Source organism: Aythya marila (genome assembly GCF_965140915.1).
Source record: "Aythya marila genome assembly, chromosome: 1".
Taxonomy (NCBI): domain Eukaryota; kingdom Metazoa; phylum Chordata; class Aves; order Anseriformes; family Anatidae; genus Aythya; species Aythya marila.
In genome coordinates, this window is record NC_139042.1 from 19,978,205 (window position 1) to 19,997,498 (window position 19,294).

General features: G+C 38.2%; 1 protein-coding gene across 5 annotated transcripts in view; it reads left to right on the top strand.

Annotated features, from left to right (window-relative positions):
• Positions 1–19,294, top strand: part of SGCG (sarcoglycan gamma) — a 140,007-nt gene that overhangs the window by 46,790 nt on the left and 73,923 nt on the right. Inside the window, exons 1-2 of one of the 5 annotated variants that reach the window (XM_082780436.1) lie at positions 565–631; positions 18,039–18,088. The exons of 1 other annotated variant lie outside the window; for it this stretch is intronic. The gene's annotated coding sequence lies outside the window, so the exon portion shown is untranslated. Of the gene's footprint in view, positions 1–552; positions 632–18,038; positions 18,089–19,294 lie in introns of those variants that run through there. 3 more of the 5 variants (XM_082780439.1, XM_082780437.1, XM_082780435.1) reach the window with 3 other exon arrangements.

Sequence of the window (19,294 nt, forward strand, 5' to 3'; positions counted from 1 at the left end):
TTCATATGTACTATTATAACTATGTTATAATCTATGTATTTGCTTTTTGAAAGAAACTCTATATACCAGCCAGTAGAATAATGGTTAGAATACCATTAGTATTAAAATTAACATTTATCAAAAAATGACTTAAAATTTGGTTGGATATTACACATGGATTCAGAAAAGACAACAGAAGTCCTTTTGTTTCTATTTTTTTTATTTTGTGCTCTTAACAGCTATGCTAATAGTATTTACATTGAAATTCTGTGAAGTGCTGCATAGTCTTAGATTTTAAAAAAGCAGTTGGATTTTTTGATAAAACAGGTTGTGCCATTTTAGTATGCATTATGGATTGGTTCTATCTTATAGTGGGACAGTTCATTTCTAGAGTCAGCACACAACCATTTTAGCAGTAGAATTGGCTGCTTATGTCACAGATTAAAATTAGCTGTGTCTGTATGCCAGAGCAACAGGATGGAATGTAAAACACAGCCAAACATGTGAGCAAATTTTCTTCCAGTGATATTTGGCCAGGACTAAAATATCTTCCACTCCAGATTTGCAAGTAGTGGAAAAGTTAGACAATTCTCTCTTGGGAAGGGTCTGATTGTAGTTTATTCAGAAGTCCACATTCTTTCAGATCTCTAAAGTAAGTAACATATTTTTAGATTTCTTTTTATTCCATATTAAAATGTTAGCATATTAATGATCAGATTGGTTTTGATTTGGTCTTTGCTTAATCTATGGATATTTTGAACTTTGCTCGAATCTGATTTTCTGGCTTTTTCTGTCCTCAATTAAGGATCACATTGCTGCTAATACGATCTTTTTTAGGACCTAAATTGAAGTTTTAATTTTTATATAGTTATAGTTTTAGATTCTCTTCATTTAAGTATGTTTGTTTTAACACTTAGAGGTGGTATTAAGTGGCAAAGTATAAACTTGCACTTGTGTAATATTAAGAAGCTAACTTTTAGTACTTTTTAAATTTGGTACAATATCATATGAGTACACAGAGATATTGTTATATAGAGAGAGATCTGATTTGCAGAAGTACATATCTGATGTCTGTAGTTTGAAGTTTTTATTCGTTTATCACATACTGTCAAATTCTGTAAAGACTGGATTCCTTGCTTCTGCTGAACACTTCTTTTTGGCATGACAATGTGATACTAAACTTCTGTCTGAGGAACTGTTATCAAAATGAATTATAACTTCTTTGGATGTGAATCTAGCTTACTTGCATTAATAAGTAGTGTAAAACTGTGTATACAGAACTCCTTTTACAGGTTTGTAGTCTCCTTGAATTCAAATATACTTTCTCTTGGATAATTTCACTGACTGCAAGAAAATGGCTAGGTAAATATCAGTGGGTTAGTGACATATTATCAAATGATTTAGTGGAATATACTTGGTGTGTCTCTGTCAGGCGCTAGCACTGAATCATGCATCAGAATGAACTTTGTTATTACCAAAGTGTAGGAATGTGATTTGACTGCATCAACACCACTCAGCTAACCTCCTTTTACAGAGAGGGAGTAAAACCATGGGAGGTTTTACCAAATCTAAAATACATTCTTGAAGAGGTGACGGATCATGTACTAGCCTCTCCATTTTCCATGGAGGGGGCCTAGGTAGGTCTGTCTGATATCTATGATTAATAAGGTGAATTCTGGTCTGCATAGCTACATCCAAATGGGTGAACCATATTTTAAGATCTTTTTAGTTTTTGGTTGCAGTGCAGAGTCAGCACTGATGCTACCTTGGCTAAGCTGAATGTCTGTTTCTCATCTAAACAAACGTGATACACACATATTAGATACAGACCTCCTTTTGATTACATAATGAGAAACAAATGATCCTGATACACCACCAGGGTGTAAAAACAACTGCATAGAATACAATTAAAAATAAAAGGCTCCAAATTTCTGTGTCTCTGTGGCGCAATGGGTTAGCGCGTTCGGCTGTTAACCGAAAGGTTGGTGGTTCGAGCCCACCCAGGGACGGGCAGCAAGCTTTCTGGTCGTGATCTTATGGAATATGGGCCTGGCAAACAGCAAAGTCATGACCCTCAACTTTAGGAGAGCCAAATTCCAGCTCTTTTCAGTTCTCTGAATCAGGGAACTGATCAGATCTTGAAGGACACTTTTCTTAGAGCACAACAGCTCTCCATCCCTGTGTCTAAGAAATCAAGCAAGGCAAGGCAGGAAAACGGCATGGCTCAGCAAGGGACCTGATGGGCAAACATAAGAAAGAAATGCACAGGCAGTGGAACTGGGGATATGGGCCTTTGGAAGAGCACAGGGATGCTGTCCACATGTGCAGGGAAGGGATCAATCAAATCAGGAGACCCAAGGCACAGATGGAACTGAGCTTGTCAAGGGATGCAAAGAATAAAAACAAGAGCTTCTAGAGGTACATTGCTCAGAAAAGAAAGGCCAAGGAGAGTGTTTGCCATCTGATAAACAAGAAGGGAGAACTGGCAAGGACAGACATAGAGAAAGCTGAGTTACTCAACAGGTTCTTTGCTGCAGTCTCCACTGCCAGTCAGGCTTCCCACAGCTCTCAAGTCCCTGAACCTCTGGGCAGGGGCTTGGGGCAGCAAAGTCCCTCCCACTGTAAGTGAAGAGCAGGTTTGAGACCAGCTGATGGAACCGAACAGGTACAAGTCTATGTGGTCCATCCCAGGGCCCCCAGAGAGCTGGCTGATGGAGGTGCCAAGCCTCTCTCCATCATGTCCTGACGTCAGAGTCATGTGAAGTCCCCAGTGACTGGAAAAAGGAAAACATCACTCCAGTTTTAAAAAGGGTGGCAAGGAGGGACCCAGGGAACTACAAACCAGTGAGCCTCACCTCTATGCCTGGAAAGATTGTAGTATCATAACATCACAGTATGGTTTGAAATAGACCTTAAACACCATCTAATCCCAATGGGCCTGCCATGGGCAGTGACACCTCCCATCAGACCAGGTTGCCCAAAGCCCCATCCAGCCTGGCCTTGAACACCTCCAGGGATGGTGCATCCACAGCTTCTCTGGATGTATAATCATAAGGATCCAATAACAGAAGATAAAATACTGAAATAAGTTTGTAATTACACAAATATGAGTATTATATTGAATTAATATTCAATATTGAACATTAATATTCAATGTTGATTATAAATGTTCAATATTGAATATTAATATATTCAATATATTAATTAATAATCATCTTAATTAATATTAAGATCTTCTTAATATTGAAGATCTTCATGCAAAAAAAATATTCTTATTAATGGGAAAACAGTTTTGGAAGAACAGTTGAAAGGAAAAAAATGGATAAATTGTATCATACAAACCCAAGCCTCTGCCAAAATTCAGAGAATAATTTTCTGGTCATATAAATTTCACAAAATTGATTGTCTTAGATGTTTAATGAGGTTACTGGTGGTTTTCCATAACAGGGACATTTACAAGGTATTTCCTAATGCAGGTGTTCTGATATTTAATAAGTGTCTTCTTGTCCACTGCATTCTCTTAGTGGAGACTTTAATGGGCTTTATTCTACTGTTTTAAGTCTCATTTTCATGAAGCTTGTAGCAATGTGTGATTACATCCTAAATTTTTCAATGATTCTAATGTCTTTTGGGAAATATATATTTTATTATTATTATTATTATTGATATTATTGTTATTGTTATTATTATGTACTGGTCTTGATTACTCCTCTCATTGTCTTAATAGTTGACCCTGTTATAAATGGCTCAGGATTCAAATTAGGATTAAATAAAAAAATAGGATTTATTGAAAGAATATAAAGGAATAGAGGTAAGCAAACAGCGCTGGGTGCACCGGGAGTCTCCGCTCCACCAGGACGCACACCAATTACATCAAGCAACTGATTTTTATGCTCCTAGACTAATACATATTCATTACTACTTCTAAAAAAAATAGATTATTAAAATTAGCTTCCGGGGTGCAGTCCCTCCTACTGGAGCATGCGCAGTCTCCTCTGGGGTCTCTTCTGGGGGTCTCTAGGGGTCTTCCATGCTGAAGGCTCGCAGTCTTCCTCTTCCCCTTTGTACTTACTGGGCACCATCCCAAGTTTACGGAACACCTTCTTCAAAACACCTTCTTCAAATCTTGTCTCCCAGCCGCCTTTCAGCTTCTTTCTCGGCCCCCCCCCTAACCAGATACCAAAGATCCACATAGTATCCCATAACAGTCACTAGTTGTTATCAGTTGTTCTGAAACTCCCAGACACACGGGTAATTAAAACATTCTTCCCCAGCCATTCACAGACACATCTATAGCAGTGTTAGAAATAGAAGTCCAGAATAACAAAAGCAAACAGGTTCATAAATTTAAGAAGTGATAAATTGGCTAGAATGAGGAATGAGGGGGAGACTGGGACACACTGCAGCTGTGGTTCAAGCATTGAATTGCCAGTGCAGGGCCCAGAGGCAGACAGGATTCAAACATTTCAAACAGAATTGTTCTTTATGGACACGAATTGTTAAAACATTCCTCACAACCCAATCTGCAATGTTTTAGATTTCAAGTTTGTTTCAGTACATGGAGGGCATCACAGTTTATCCAAATAAGATAAGTCATTGGATATTGGTAGTTAATAGAATTCTCCAGTCCCTGCTGGCCTGCTTACAGTACCTATAAATCAGTAAGAATTGACTTTATTATGGAGCTTGAATTTTACATGGAAAAACAAGGAAGAAAATGGACAGATTAAATGTTTAACGGGCAAAAAGTAACAGGGAGGATTATTTTAATATCAGCATTCCCTGGGGGCTGAAAAATCACAGGAAGATATTTGGGAGACTGGTAGAAAAGGTTGTAGTTACTGTTTGCCTGACTGATAGTTTTCATTAGTTGATTGGGGTTTGGCCTGAATGGCAAACAAGAGACAGAACTTATTGAACACTCCCTAAAGCCAGCATGGATGAGGCAGATGAGGCTATATCAGATTTGGTTCTCTCCACACAGAATCATAAAATGGATGTTCATCCTCTGATCATCCTCATGGCCCTCCTCTGGGCCATCCTCATGGCTCCTCCTCTAATACTTCTCTGTCCTTCTTGTGCTGGGCACCCCAGAGCTGAACGCAGGGCTCCAGGTGGGGTCCCACAAGAGCAGAGCAGGAGAATCACCTCCCTTGCCCTGCTGTCCTCACTGCTTTTGGTGCAGCCCAGGATACAGGTGGCTTTCTGGGCTGCAAGCATACATTACAGGCTCATATTGAGCTTCTTGTCAACCAACACTCCCAAGTCCTTCTGTTCATAGCTGCTCTCAATCCATACTCCACCCAGTCACCAGGTAAGCCTTGTCACACTGAAAGGCTTGTAACACATATTCCTATTCCACAAAAAGTCAGTCATATTTGAGGGCTAGAGCTGCATGTTTACCCAGAGGGGACCCTCAGCCAAGTTTTATGTAATACGGATGAAGTTTTATGAAGGATGGATGTAGTATACAATTTTACGTAGATGGAGACAGCTTTACGTAGTATAGACAGCTACACAGACCAGGATAGGAGATGGTAGATTTTTGCTGCTCATGCTACATTTCATTCTGCATGATTTCATGAGTCATTTAACAGCTATGTTCAGTGCATGTAAGAAGATAATGCTGGTAAACAGAAATGCAGTTCATTTAATACATTAGCATAACACAGAAGAATCTGTTAAAGGTCATACTTGATAAAACCACTGCTTGTGTTTATCTGAGTACCCCAAATCCTTTTAGAATTTTATATTTCATTGAAATTGTTAGTAAAAACTTTCTGAGTCTGTGAAAAGTACTTTTAAAACAAACAAACAAAAAAAAAAAAAAAACACATTTATTTCCGTATCTTTTATTAATTTTTCTTTTAGTTAAACAGATATTGAACTGATAGTTCTGTGATTCACAGCTGGTAATTTACTTTGTTAACTGATGTTAATTATGTTTATGGAAGATAAAGCCATATCCCCTTAGTCATATTGAAAACATTTAAAATGCTAGCTAAATTAAGAACAATAAAATTACTGTCATCCTGTATCAGAAATGCTCAAGTACCTAGTAAAATATGACTTTAACTCAGGAGAAAATTCAAAGCTCTAAGACTAGAAACTTGTCTAGAAATAAACTTTGAATTTGGGCTGCTGAGTAAGTGAAACATATAAATGGCTGCATAATAAAATAAGGAAAGTAAAGAGTGCAGAAAGTTAAATTATTTTCTCATCCTCTGCTTTATCAGCAAATTTATTTTTTGATACCTTTCCATTCACTTTGTGACTTTCTTCAGCATTCACTTGAAACTTTCTGTCCCTGTTTTACAGTGTCCACTGATGTTTTAGTTTTCTTTCCTGAGTGTACCCGTTATTTAGTCTTTTCTGTTTATTCTCAAGTCTACTCAATACTGAATTTACTGTACCAAGATCTAGCACCATGTACCTTCATTTTGTAACAAAATTGCACTTAGAATGTTGTGTAGACTTTCCAAGAATCTGAGGTTAGAAAGCCAAGCCTCATTTGTGGCTCTTTCTGTTTCTGGAGGAACACTTAAATGAGAAATCACCATTCAGTGAAATAAGTTGTTTTTTTGAAATAAGAGTCTAATTCAAACTGTAATGCATGTGGTAAGCAGTCTAAACATGCACATAAGTGACAAAGAACCTTTCTTAACAGCATATCAGAACCTGTTCTTCAGCATGACATGCAGTTTTCTTTGGACCTACAAGAAATAGTTTAGGTAATAGGTCTTAAGCCTCTAATACTATTTTTACAACTGTGATACAAATTTCAAAGCTCTGAAACTAGTCAGTTGCTCATTGTTCATGGTCACAATTGTAAATAAAACTGTAATGGGTGCATACATAGCAGAAAGCAATTCTTCACTATTACTTTATTCCAAGGTTTTTGTGTTTGTTTTTTTTTTTATCTTCTGGGTTGATTCTCTGATCTCAGACTATAAAAACTGATGGAAATGTTTAATCTGAATTTAAAAAGGCAAGTTCTAGACATACTCTATGAATATTTTTCCCATATACGTCCAAAGAATGACTTTAGAAACTAGAGACATTCTTCCTGGAGAATGTAATGTGATTTTTCTTTGATCCTAACAGCAAATGTTTTCTATTTTCCCAAAGTAGGAACTTTAAAATTAAGAAATATGCAAAATATAAGTCTTACTTTTCAGATCACAGTATTAGATTTACTGATGTAAATCAACTTTAATGGAAAGTTAGGAATTTTAGTAATAACCATTTATTTCCATTTCAGTTAAAATATTTCCTATGAAAAAAATCTACTTTGAGATACAAATAGTGTATACGTTTTGTTGAATGAAAGATTTTCCTCTGGTTTATTTTGGAATGCATACGTACTTTACATGCACTTCTAGCTTTTGTTTATGCTTCATTTATTTTTACAGCTGAGTGAAAGATTAGCTATGTATTTTATAACTCTAACATCGTACCTGTTGGTTTTAATCCAGAAAGTAGCATATTGATCAAAAAGAAGTATTTACAGATTTTACTGTGTTCTTCATCTTCTATGTTTTTGCATTATTGCTTTGTCATAGTCACTGAAGAAACATAGTCGGTTGCTACCTAAACATGTGAAGTCAACATCACCAAAAAAGGCTTCTGCTGTACATGTCATTTGATGATTTCCTTATGTTTCTAATACACATTTAAATGAATCTTTTTTCTCCTGTGTAAATAAAAATGTGTAATAAAGCCTTAATGTCTAGGACTGCAGTGCAAAAGAGAGACATCAGTTTGTGTTCATTAACATTAAAAATTCATCAGAAAAGGGCAGACATTTAAAATATATAATGAAACATAGTATAAATAAGAAATTATTTTGCTTCCTTCACGACTGAAAAGGAAAGTGAATTTTGAAATTGTAGTTTAGTTACATGGTAAAAAGGCACAGTTAAGGCTTTCTAGATGAAAAGTCAAATAATTCTTGTTTCATATTTTTAAAATTTTGTCTGTGAGCAATCACTTAAATTAGGAAGGGAAAACACAAAGATTTCTAGCCTCTGCACCTAGTTCCATTGCTTTTTTCTTCAGCATATTTCCAACTTATGATTCAAAAAAGCTCCACAGAGTAGCATTTTATCTCCATTTAATACGCAAAATCATTTAACAAGGCTACATGTAAATGCACAACTTTTCAAGGTTCTCAACCAACATAGTACTGCACTGGAGAAAGGAGTTAGTGATATTTTTATACATAAGAACCACCCAAACCTGTCAGGTTGTTTTTTGTGATAAACAAGAGTAAGAAAGTAAGAGTAAGAAAGAGAGTAAGAAATGAGAGTAAAAAGAGCAGTCAGAGAAGCAAACATGTAACATGTACACAAAAATGAATTATATGTTTTCCTGTTCATTTGTGGAAGAAACTGGAGAACTTTCTGTGCTAGGACCCCAGTTTATGGAGTACTCAACAAGGGATCTCTTTCAGATTGGAAGAACTATTAAAAAGCATATATATATGCGACATATAGATAAAATACATAGTAATATTTCAAAATCAGAAGATATTCTCTTAAGACCTTTAAAAGTACTCAGGAATGAAATAGGTGAATTATTAGTGGTGATAAAATGCCATTTGTGAAGGCTGGGAGAATCCTAGATTAGTCTAGTCCAACCTTCTGCAGTACTTGATGAGGAACTTATATAAACTTCATAGCAGACTCTTAGCAGAACATCACTTGTCCTTTGATTTGTCTCCTTTGATCCTTTCCCATAAACTCTTGAATGTCTCCTTTTCTGTTTCAAAGCAAAACTGTATGTGTTTGACTCATCCCTTTGCACAGAATGCAACCTTTTTCCACCATGCCTCCCCAACCTTTCTCTCCTGAGTGCTTCTAATCCATCCATTGCAACTCTCCAGTCATGTAGGCATTCCAAGTGTATTTCTGTAAGTCCAGTGGGATCATTGCTCTGAGACTGTGCATGGACTTCTAATTGCAGTTGTTTGTTTCCCAAACCATCTTCATTCATGTATAGACATTGGAGATGTGCCCTGGTTATGCTGCTTTTATAGGGAGAGGGACACAGACTTCTCCATCATGCTGCCCCCCCATGCATTCACTTCTCATAAGGTTATAGCAACACTCCCCTGATACACTTAGTTTAAAGCCTTCAACAAGTTACCAGAAATGCTCTTTCCCCACTTGGTCATATGGATCCCATCTCTTCTAAACAGTTCTCATTCCTCTGAGATTTATGTGGTCATAAAAGCCAAAGCTCAGCTTCTGACACCAGCTGAGCAACGAGGTGTTAACTTGCGGAATGTGTCCACTGCTATATGAACCTTTCTCTTTGACTGGAAGGGCTGAAAAGAAAAAACAGCTGGCCCTTTTGCCCTTCACTTTCCCCTAGAAGTCCATAGTCAGGGTCATGCTCAGCATCACCCTTACGAATATCATTTATGACCATGCCCCAAGGGCCAGATAAGCCTCAGTGTTCCCTCTGCAACACCCTAGGTCTGATCATGCAGCAAGCAGCAAAACTCCAAAAACATGAGGTGAGGTCAGTGGATGGGTGTCTCAGTCCCCTCCTAGGGGAAGTCTCCAGTGGCTGTCATCACCTGTCACTTGCTTGTGCAGGTTGTCACCCTCCTTTTTTTTTTTTTTTTAGCTTAGCTGGAGGATATTTCAAGACCAAATGACTGGGAACAAATATGGCAGTGATCAGTGCTTACCACTGATAAGTTGTAAGCATTAATCACAGAATCAGAGAATCATCTAGGTTGGAAGAGACCTCCAAGATCACCTAGTCTAACCTCTGACCTAACACTAACAAGTCCTCCACTAAACCATATCACTAAGCTCTACATCTAAACGTCTTTTAAAGAGCTCCAGGGATGGTGACTGCCCACTTCCCTGGGCAGCCCATTCCAATGCCTAACAACCCTTTCAGTAAAGAAGTTCTTCCTAATGTCCAACCTAAACCTCCCCTGGCGCAACTTTAGCCCATTCCCCCTCGTCCTGTCAACAGGCACCAGCTTCATTGCCCATCTCTGGACTAGCTCGAGCACCTCAAGCACCTCGGTGTCCTTCTTGTAGCGAGGGGCCCGAAACTGAACACAGTACTTGAGGTGCGGCCAGCCGAATGAGCTAACCTAACTGATTGCACCACAGAGACCATGCTGGAGAGCAGCACCTGCAGCCACCACTCTGAGCCCAAAATCTGCACTCACGTCACGGACAGGATTCGAACCTGTGCGGGGAAACCCCATTGGATTTCAAGTCCAACGCCTTAACCACTCGGCCACCGTGACTCAAACGGGGCTTCCTATTTTGCTGTTTCCCAATGTTCCTTCTAGATGAAACACCTGCCAACACACATTCCCAGTTTGTCTCAGAATATTATTGCTGTAATCATAAAAGATGTACTGTCTGTTTGAATATCTTGTCTGAAGTGCTTCATGATTAGAGCTAGTAAGAGCCAGTCCTTCCCGTCTCATGGCTGTTTTAACATTTAAGAATACCTGTGTGGGATAACTCAGGGGAATCATAAGTCAGGTGTTAAGTTAATATTGGTTGATAAGCAGAACATAAAGACAGAAAATCTGCTCACCAGGGACTTCATAAACTACTTTATATTCACCTTGCCATACTTGAGTTATGGTCTGACACTGGATTTTTAGGGTGGTTTTTTTTGGCCCCTCTCATTTGAGCAAAATAGCTAGTGTAGGTAAGCCTGAATAGCTTCTTCAGTGGAAGATACGCAGAGTTACATACCTACAGATTAAACCTATCTTGGTATTTTGAATAAATGAAAAAGCAATCATGGCAGTTTAAGCCAAAATGTAACCCTTTTTTTAATTGTACTTGGTTAAATGATGCCTTTTTTTTTAGGTAAGATCACCTACTCAAAAGTTTTTCAAAGGAAGAGTCTCTTAGGAATAAGTAAAATGTAAGCTAGGCAAACAGAGACCATCAGAAGTTTGCAAGCAACCAGGGAAGAGTGCTTTAAGTTACAGTTCTTGAACAGGAGTACAACGTCCCCAGAGTTCAGACTTCCAGAGGTACTTTGGGCTTGTTCCTAGTCCATTGTCATGCGAAGTCACAGTCTTGCTTAACAAACAAAAGTAATTTCTTGCAAATACATATTTTCTGTAGATGTCTGGCAACTGCTGTATGTTTCAAGACTTGCTAATGATACTACAGATCCAAGTGAGTGAAATTTTCTCTGGAGGACAGCAGAGATTTTAATAGACAAGTGAGAATACAGAAATAGAGCAGCCTGGAAATGAATGGCAGACTCACATTTCCTCTTTTTTTTTTTTTTTTTTTTTATTTTTGTCTGACACTTTCTTCTAGATCTGAATATATTGCTTTGGCAAGTGCCACAAGTTGTGGTGTAAAAATGTGTTATCGAGAGTAATAATTTGAATTTCATGAAATCTCAAGTTGTTCATTGGGCTACATAGCCTGATGGAGCTACGACATGATGCAAAACAGTTCACTTCCTCTGGACACTGAGAAGGTGACGACAACCTTTTCCTATTTCAAGTGAAGAATTATTCCTTTTTATAAAATCAAGAACATTTTTCTGAGACAAATACTTAAAACTGCCTAACAGATGGCATTCTTGTTCACCACACAGGGATTTTATAATCTTGGTAATCTCCTCAAAAGAAAGTTAGTGCAATGTCCATTGAATTTAATCTGTGTAGGAAAATGATTGTTGCTTACTACTTTGGAGCATCTTACTATTCCGTTCAATATATTTAATTAAGATCATTTAGAAGTAGTTTGCTTAAGTGGACAATAAGGATAACATTCACGTGAAAGGAGCAAAATTTTTTCTAGTTATTTGAGTAAGCCACATACACACTAGCAAAGGCTAATCCTCAGATTTGAAGGCAAATGGCATTACACAGATTGCATCTGTGTAACTGATTTTCAACCCCAGCAAAACAGAGTGCTCCTCTGGGAGTCCTCATCTGTGCTATGCCCAGACCATGAAGTGACCATAGTAACGTCTGTCAGAATGCCTAGTGGCACAGGCTGAACTATTCCAGGAGGCATGCTATCAGTTGGACATTATGGATGTTCACAGTACATGCCTTAAACATGTGTAGTTTACTATTCTAGATGTGAAGTATGAAAATTCTTAGCACAGAAAATGTCTTTGGTTAGCAAATGGGTGACAACATGTACCAAAGCATGCATTTTATACCCTATGAAAATCGATCTGAATTCACATCAGTTTTTAACCCCAAAAATGATAGTTCACCATCCCTGAAATAAATGGTTCAGCTAGTCCTTTAAGCTCTTCTCGTACTTTGGTATCTCACTTTTCTCCAGACCAGATTCATGTGCAGTCACCACAGAATGATTAGTTATTCTTCTCTAGGGAATATAGAAGTGGAGCAAGGTTCTTCCTGAAATAGGTTTGGGTCTGGAAGTTGGATGTAAGACGTTTCTCTCAGCACCTCTTCTGGAGTCTGTAAGGAAGATAGAGGAAGACTTGATTTTAAGGCAGAGTGAACAAAAGCCAAACAAGGAGAGGATAGTAGGCAAAGATGGGTTCCTCAAAGAAACAAGAAGTGAGCTGGGTCATCCAAGAATTCAGGACCTAGAAGAAATGCTAGCAATAGATGTGACAAAAAGGGTGGAATTATTAATAAATGTAAAGATTAAGGCAACAAAAGGAGAGGAGGCATATTAAGATATAAATAATTGAAAACATGGAATACTTTTGGACAGCTATGTTGAGAGTATAAGTCAGAAAATTAGACCAAAGGAAAAGAACCAAAGAAGACATGAGAAAGAAGACTGAGACTGTGTAAAGGGGGAAAGGAAGATGCTAAGACTGTAAGAAAGTAGAGAAGGAGAGGGAGATTAAACAAAACCTGGGAGAAGCAGCTGATTTAAGAGGAGACTAAGTCTGTCTAAAATAAATAAGAAATTAAATCTTAATTGCATGGGCAAGGGAAAGACAAAGAACACAAGAAATAATAGCTTTTATGGAAGAGCTGATTCAGTTTCTGGAATACACAGAAATAAGACAATCCCACCAACCAATGGTCAGAAGGGAATCTGGAATTCCTTAGCATTATCATCGTCCCACTGTAAATAAATTAGATAGGAGATGTTCTGCCACAAAATCTGGTTCTCCCGTAGTGCTGGTCCATATACGGGACTTACATCCAGTACTGCAACTATTTTTACCAAGATCTGTGTGCTAGATCTAAGGATTCTGCAGATGAATCAGTTCAATATAAATAGTTTGTCATATTATGTTTTCTTTTTTGTTCTTTTGTGATATTTGTGTGTGTGTGTGTTTTTGTTTATTTTTAACCTAGGAAGCTACATGAAAGAGAAATTGAAGACTAGAAGACTAGGGCTTTCTAAAGGTAGCAAAGTCAAGTATCGAAAGGTTAAAAAAAATCCAAATTAAGAGCTAGATCTGTACTAATAGATTCACTTGCACCTGCGGAAAAGTCAAAGGGTTGTCTGGCATCCACATTATTAAGCTCTCTTATTCTCTTAAACAGAGTAGCCACATCCATATTATCACTTATAAATTATAATAATGCAATTACAATGTTAAACATCTGCAAATTTATTTACAAAAGTGCTCCCTTTCCAGCCCATACAGATGTTATGATGGTTAGCTTCAAGTAGGGATAAGGAGGCTGGCAAGGAAAGAACTATTTCTGTCTCCTCTTCTCCATAGGTTTGTAATTACTTCATGTATTTTTAAACATCAGGTTTTTTTAGGGTAGTGGAGGACTTACTTGTGAGCTAATTTGTGTTCTTGGCACAGAATATCTTGTGTCTAGTTCAGAAACTGCTGGCTGTTAGACTACAAAATTCCCATCTGCTTCAGTACAAGTTTTCTGGGATTTAGTGTGATTACAGGAAAAATACTTGAACTGTTTCTTCTGTTTTTAAAGGCTTGAAGAGCTGATTTGTGTAACAAATTGCATTAATTTCGTAAATATTTTCAGTATTAAGCATTGTAGAACCACAAAAGCAATAAGCTCAGAGAACAGAGATCAAAAGATAACAGTTTGAACTCCAGTATTGGAAATATAATCAATGTATGGAAAAGCAGATTAACAAAAGAAGGGACAATAATTTTTTATATAGTACTTTAATAATTTACAAGACATTACAATGATTCAAGTTTATTTTAATAAGTATCTTCTCATTAGAAACGTGTTCTAGTACTTAGTTCATGAAGGTTTATTTCTCCTTTTTTACCTTTATTTCCATGAATGTTAATTGGTTAAAAACATTTTTGTTGAATTTTAATCCCTGTGATAATTACACTGTATTAATGTAATATTCCTGTAATATTAACGACAGGACAGGTGGAATGGTTTTAAAGTAAAAGATTAGATTAGGTTAGATTAGAGGTTAGGAGGAAATTCTTCCCTCAGAGGGTGGTGAGGCCCTGGCACAGGCTGCCCAGAGAAGCTGTGAATGCCCCATCCCTGGAGGTGCTCAAGGCCAGGCTGGATGGGGCTTTGGGCAACCTGGTCTGGTGGGAGGTGTCCCTGCCGATGGCAGAGGGTTGGAACTAGATGATCTTTGAGGTCCCTTCCAACCCAAGCCATTCTATGATTCTATAATTACAACTTCAGAATATTTTCAAATATATTGTTAAGTGCTGATATCAATCAACTTCTCATATTAAGTTGTGTTGCCAGCTGTTCCTATTGCTGTTGACTGTCTGACTTTGGGTGTTCCTAGATTTTGGTATGACTATATACCTACTTTTAATTTTCATGTTTTACTTATGATTTCAACTGATTGTCATGCTGCCTAATATAGTTATTTTTAAAATTATTTAAATTGGATGCCTAGGATACATCTCATATCATAAGAACATAAATTATATGTTGTAGATGGTAAATATCACAACCTTGTCTGGTAACTAAAACAGTTCTTTGGTTTTACATATATGGAGTTATACTTTATATATAATAAGGTATATAATATATAATTCTATTATTTTTTATTTTATTCAGAGTTATGCCCATTAAGGTGCTTTCAGAGTACCCTAAGAATTCAATGCTAGACTTTTTCAATGAGTTGCCATAATAAAGACTGAACAAAAAGGCCTTGTCTAAATTCTGTGTAGTGTGCATGTCTATTCTGAATAAGAAAATCATTCAGCTGTTACTGAATAAAAGCAATAAAATCCCAGTGAACAAAAACTACCTCAGAGAGATTATAGTAAAAGTTCAGTAATTTTGCCAGCCATCTCCTGTATGTTTCTCTTCTTGCAGTGTCTGCTAATGCCTGGATCACATTGTAAAGATGTGTTACTTGCAAAGCATAAAAGCCAAGGGAAACCTTCCACTTTGACCTGAAGTAAAGCCTTCTCATACCTGGAAAGATCAAATAATCAGAATAAGAGAGCTGCAGTATTCAGTTCTCAGTGTGATTTATAATCCTGTAAAGACTATCATTTGATAATTAGGGATGGAAACATTATAAGATCCTCAAGTCATCCTTGTGGTTTTAATTTTGTTATGTCTTTAGTGAGAAAGCCCTTTACAGAGTAGACAAAATGTACACTGTTCTTATTTTCCATACAGACAGGATTTTTATTAACTTTAAAGAAAAGAATCATAAGATGGCTTGGGCTGGAATCATAGAATGGCATCCTGCTTTTAGTTGAGAACTGTTCCACCTTGTCCTATTAATATCTGCCTGTGTAAAAAGTTTTTTTGTTGTTCTCCATCTTTTTTATAGGCCCCTTTAAGTACTAAAAGGCCACAATGATGTCTCCTTAGAGCCCTCTCTTCTCCAGTGATGAACAATCCCCACTCCCTCAGCCTGTTTTCACTGGAGAGGTGCTCCAGCCCCTCGATCATCTTTGTGGCTCTCTTCTGGACCCACTCTATTAAGTCCACATCCTTCTTGTATTGGAGCCTCAGACCTGGACACAGCACTCCAAGTGGGGCGTTATTCATGTAATTACAAACTTATTCCAGAATGGATTAATATTGTATCTTCTGTTACTGGATCTTTATGATTATATGTAAAAATTAAAATACAACTTGCTTTTTAACACTGACTTTTCAAACAGAAAGAACTTGCATATTATTAGTATAGTCATAAAAGTTCAAAAAATATATTTTAAATGGCTTTCTCTAATGCTGGGTTTAATTCAGAATCACAGAGTGGTTTGGGTTGGAAGGGACCTTAAAGAACACCCAGTTCCAATCCCCTGCAGGGACACCTCCCAGCAGACCAGGTTGCCCAAAGCCTCATCCAGCCTGGCCTTGAACACCTCCAGAGATGGGGCTTTGGGCAACCTGGTCTGGTGGGAGGTGTCACTGCCCATGGCAGGGGCATTAGGATTAGATGGTCTTTAAGGTCCATTTCAACCCAAATCATACCGTGATGTTATGATACTAAAAACTTCCCAGGCACAGAGGTGAGTCTCACTGGTCTGTAGTTCCCTGCATCCTCCTTGCTACCCTTTTTAACACTGGAGTGATGTTTCCCTTTTTCCAGTAACCATGGACTTCACCTGACTGCCAGGGCTTTTCAAACATGATGGAGAGAAGCTTGGCACCATCAGCCAGTTCCCTCGGGACCCTGTGATGCACAGAATCAGGCCCCATAGACTTGTACCTGTTCAGTTCCATCAGCTGGTCTCGAACCTGCTCTTTGCTTACAGTGCAAGAGACTTTGCTCCCCCAGCCCCTGCCCAGAGGTTCAGCTGTGGGAAGCCTGACTGGCAGTGAAGAGTGAAGCAAAGCAGTTGTTGAGTACCTTAGCCTTCTCCATGTCTGTCATTACCAGTTCCCCCTTCTTGTTTGTCAGACAGAAACACTTCTCTTGGCCTTTCTTTTTTAAGCAAGGTACCTCTAGAATCACTTTGTTTGCATCCCTTGCCAAGCTCAGTTCCATTTGTGCCTTGGCTCTCCTGCCCCCATCCCTGCATGTGTAGACAGCATCCCTGTGCTCTTCCCAGCCCCCATGTCCCTGGTTCCTCTGCCTGAGACAGCTTTTTCTCTTACACTGTAGTTTCTCTCTTACACTGCAGTTTGCCCAGCATGTCCTTACAAAGCCATTCCATTTTCCTGCCTTCCCTGCATGATTTCTTGACACGGAGATGGAGAGCTGTTGTGCTCTAAGAAAAGCATCCTTCAAGAGTTACCAGCTCCTCTGTCCCTGAGAACTGTTTCCCAGGGGGATCTCATCCACTAATAGAATATTTGAAGAGCTAGAGTTTGGCTCTTCTAAAAGTGAGGGTCGTGACTTTGCTGTTTGCCAGGCCTGTATTCCCATATTCCTTCATATGATGACAACCAGAAAGCTTGCTGCCCGTCCCTGGGTGGGCTCGAACCACCAACCTTTCGGTTAACAGCCGAACGCGCTAACCCATTGCGCCACAGAGACACAGAAATTTGGAGCCTTTTATTTTTAATTTAATTCCACGTAGTTGTTCTTATTATTTGGTGTTATAACAGTATCATTTGTTTCTCGTTATGTAATCAAAAGGAGGTCTGTATCTAATATGTGTGTACCATGTTTGTTTAGATGGGAAACAGACATTCAGCTTAGCCAAGGTAGCATCAGTACTGACTACATTGCAACCAAAAACTACAAAGATCTTAACTAACTGAAACCTTCCAGGACTCTATGGCACACAGTCATTATGGTTCACCCATTTGGATGTAGCTATGCAGACCAGAATCCACCTTGCTAATCACAAATTACAGCCAGCCCTACCTAGGCTCTGTTCATGGAAAATGGAGAGGCCAGGACATGGTTCATCACCTCCCCAAGGATGTGTTTAAGATAGATATGGTAAAACCTCCCATGTCTCTATAAAAGGAGGCTAGGTGACTGGTGTTGAGTCTTTAATGTGTTTTTTATCATTCAGGAAGACATTTGATGTTTTAATTACAGAAGATAGGATTATAACTGCTTCCAAGAAAGATTTTTTTTAAATAGTAACATTTTCTGCATTTATATTTCATTCTTATTTCCTCTCATTCATATTTCCCTTTATTCATGAGAAAAAGGAATGAAAAAGGGAGGGTTGATCTTCCTCTTGTGATTCATTCTGTTATTTCGCAGGCACTGCTGAGGTGCAGACTCAGGAAGTACTATCAGCTAAAATTATAAATGTAAGTGAATTGTTGTGTTTTACTTTTGGGCCTCAGTTTGTGGTATGTCTCCACTATGAAGGAAATATCTCCACTATGCTTTACGCTTCCCTTCCCAGCATGAGCAGCGGGAGTTGCCTTTTCCTCTTATCCTGTACGCTGTGCAACACTCTGCTCTCATTGTACTTCCTTATTTTTTCAGCAGAATTCTTAGTTATTAATTAGTCTTTTCATTCCTTTCTTCTTGATTTGTTCACCATTTGAGTAGCAGATATAGAAAAGAGATTTGGAAAGGGATGGCAGTGCACCAAGTGAGGGGGTGAAGGATGAATGAAAGTTACGGCATTGAAATCGACAGTCTTTATGTGCTTGCCACAATTAGCATTTGGATGACTTCTGAACCTATTTGTATATGATTGCCCTAGGCTGGAAGATCTGAAAGCAATTTCAAGTTTGGGAGTTCACTGAAATTCACCTTCAGTTAAACTATTGCTGTATTCTGAGCTAAATAACTTTTTAGGATCTAGGCTTGACTATTATCCTGAATTTGTCTCCCATTGTCTCAGTGGATTATATTAATTACCTTGGTTTTCTCACATATTGGGCAAATACTTTAGGACAAGAATTCTTAATTTCTGTTTTCTAAAATTTGCCCCACTGATGACATCTAGCTTGATGTTCTTTTGAATGGTTGTCCAATAAATAATATTTCCCTAAAATATTACTAAAAGTATTCATGGAGTACCAAACAGGTTGCAAAATTCCTGGAAGCTGCACAGGTGGCAGATTCCTGCTGAGGAGACAGTGCCAGTGTATAAGCATGTTCTGTTGTTGGGAACAACACTACTGATACTGGAGTATCACCACAATGATTCTGCATGCTTAGCTGTTACTTCGAGCTGGAGTGTCTTAATCTTCTTCCATGTCAATTTGAAAGACAGTAGAAGCATCTTAAATTAAAATAGTACTCTATTAGGAGTGGAGGAAGAAAGAGGAGGGTGTGGGGGAAGTTCTGCATATGGTGTTTTAGCTGACCTGTTCATTTTTTTAACTTCTTAATGTCCTAGACAGGTTGCAAGTAGAGTCAGCATTCACAGAAACAAGTTCCTTCGCTACAAAACAAAGGCAATTCTGGCCTACCATCAATTATGTTAGTGAAACCAAGCAGCATCTTGGGATAGACAACAAACTTCATGATTACAGTCCTGAAGTGGAGGGAGGGTTAGG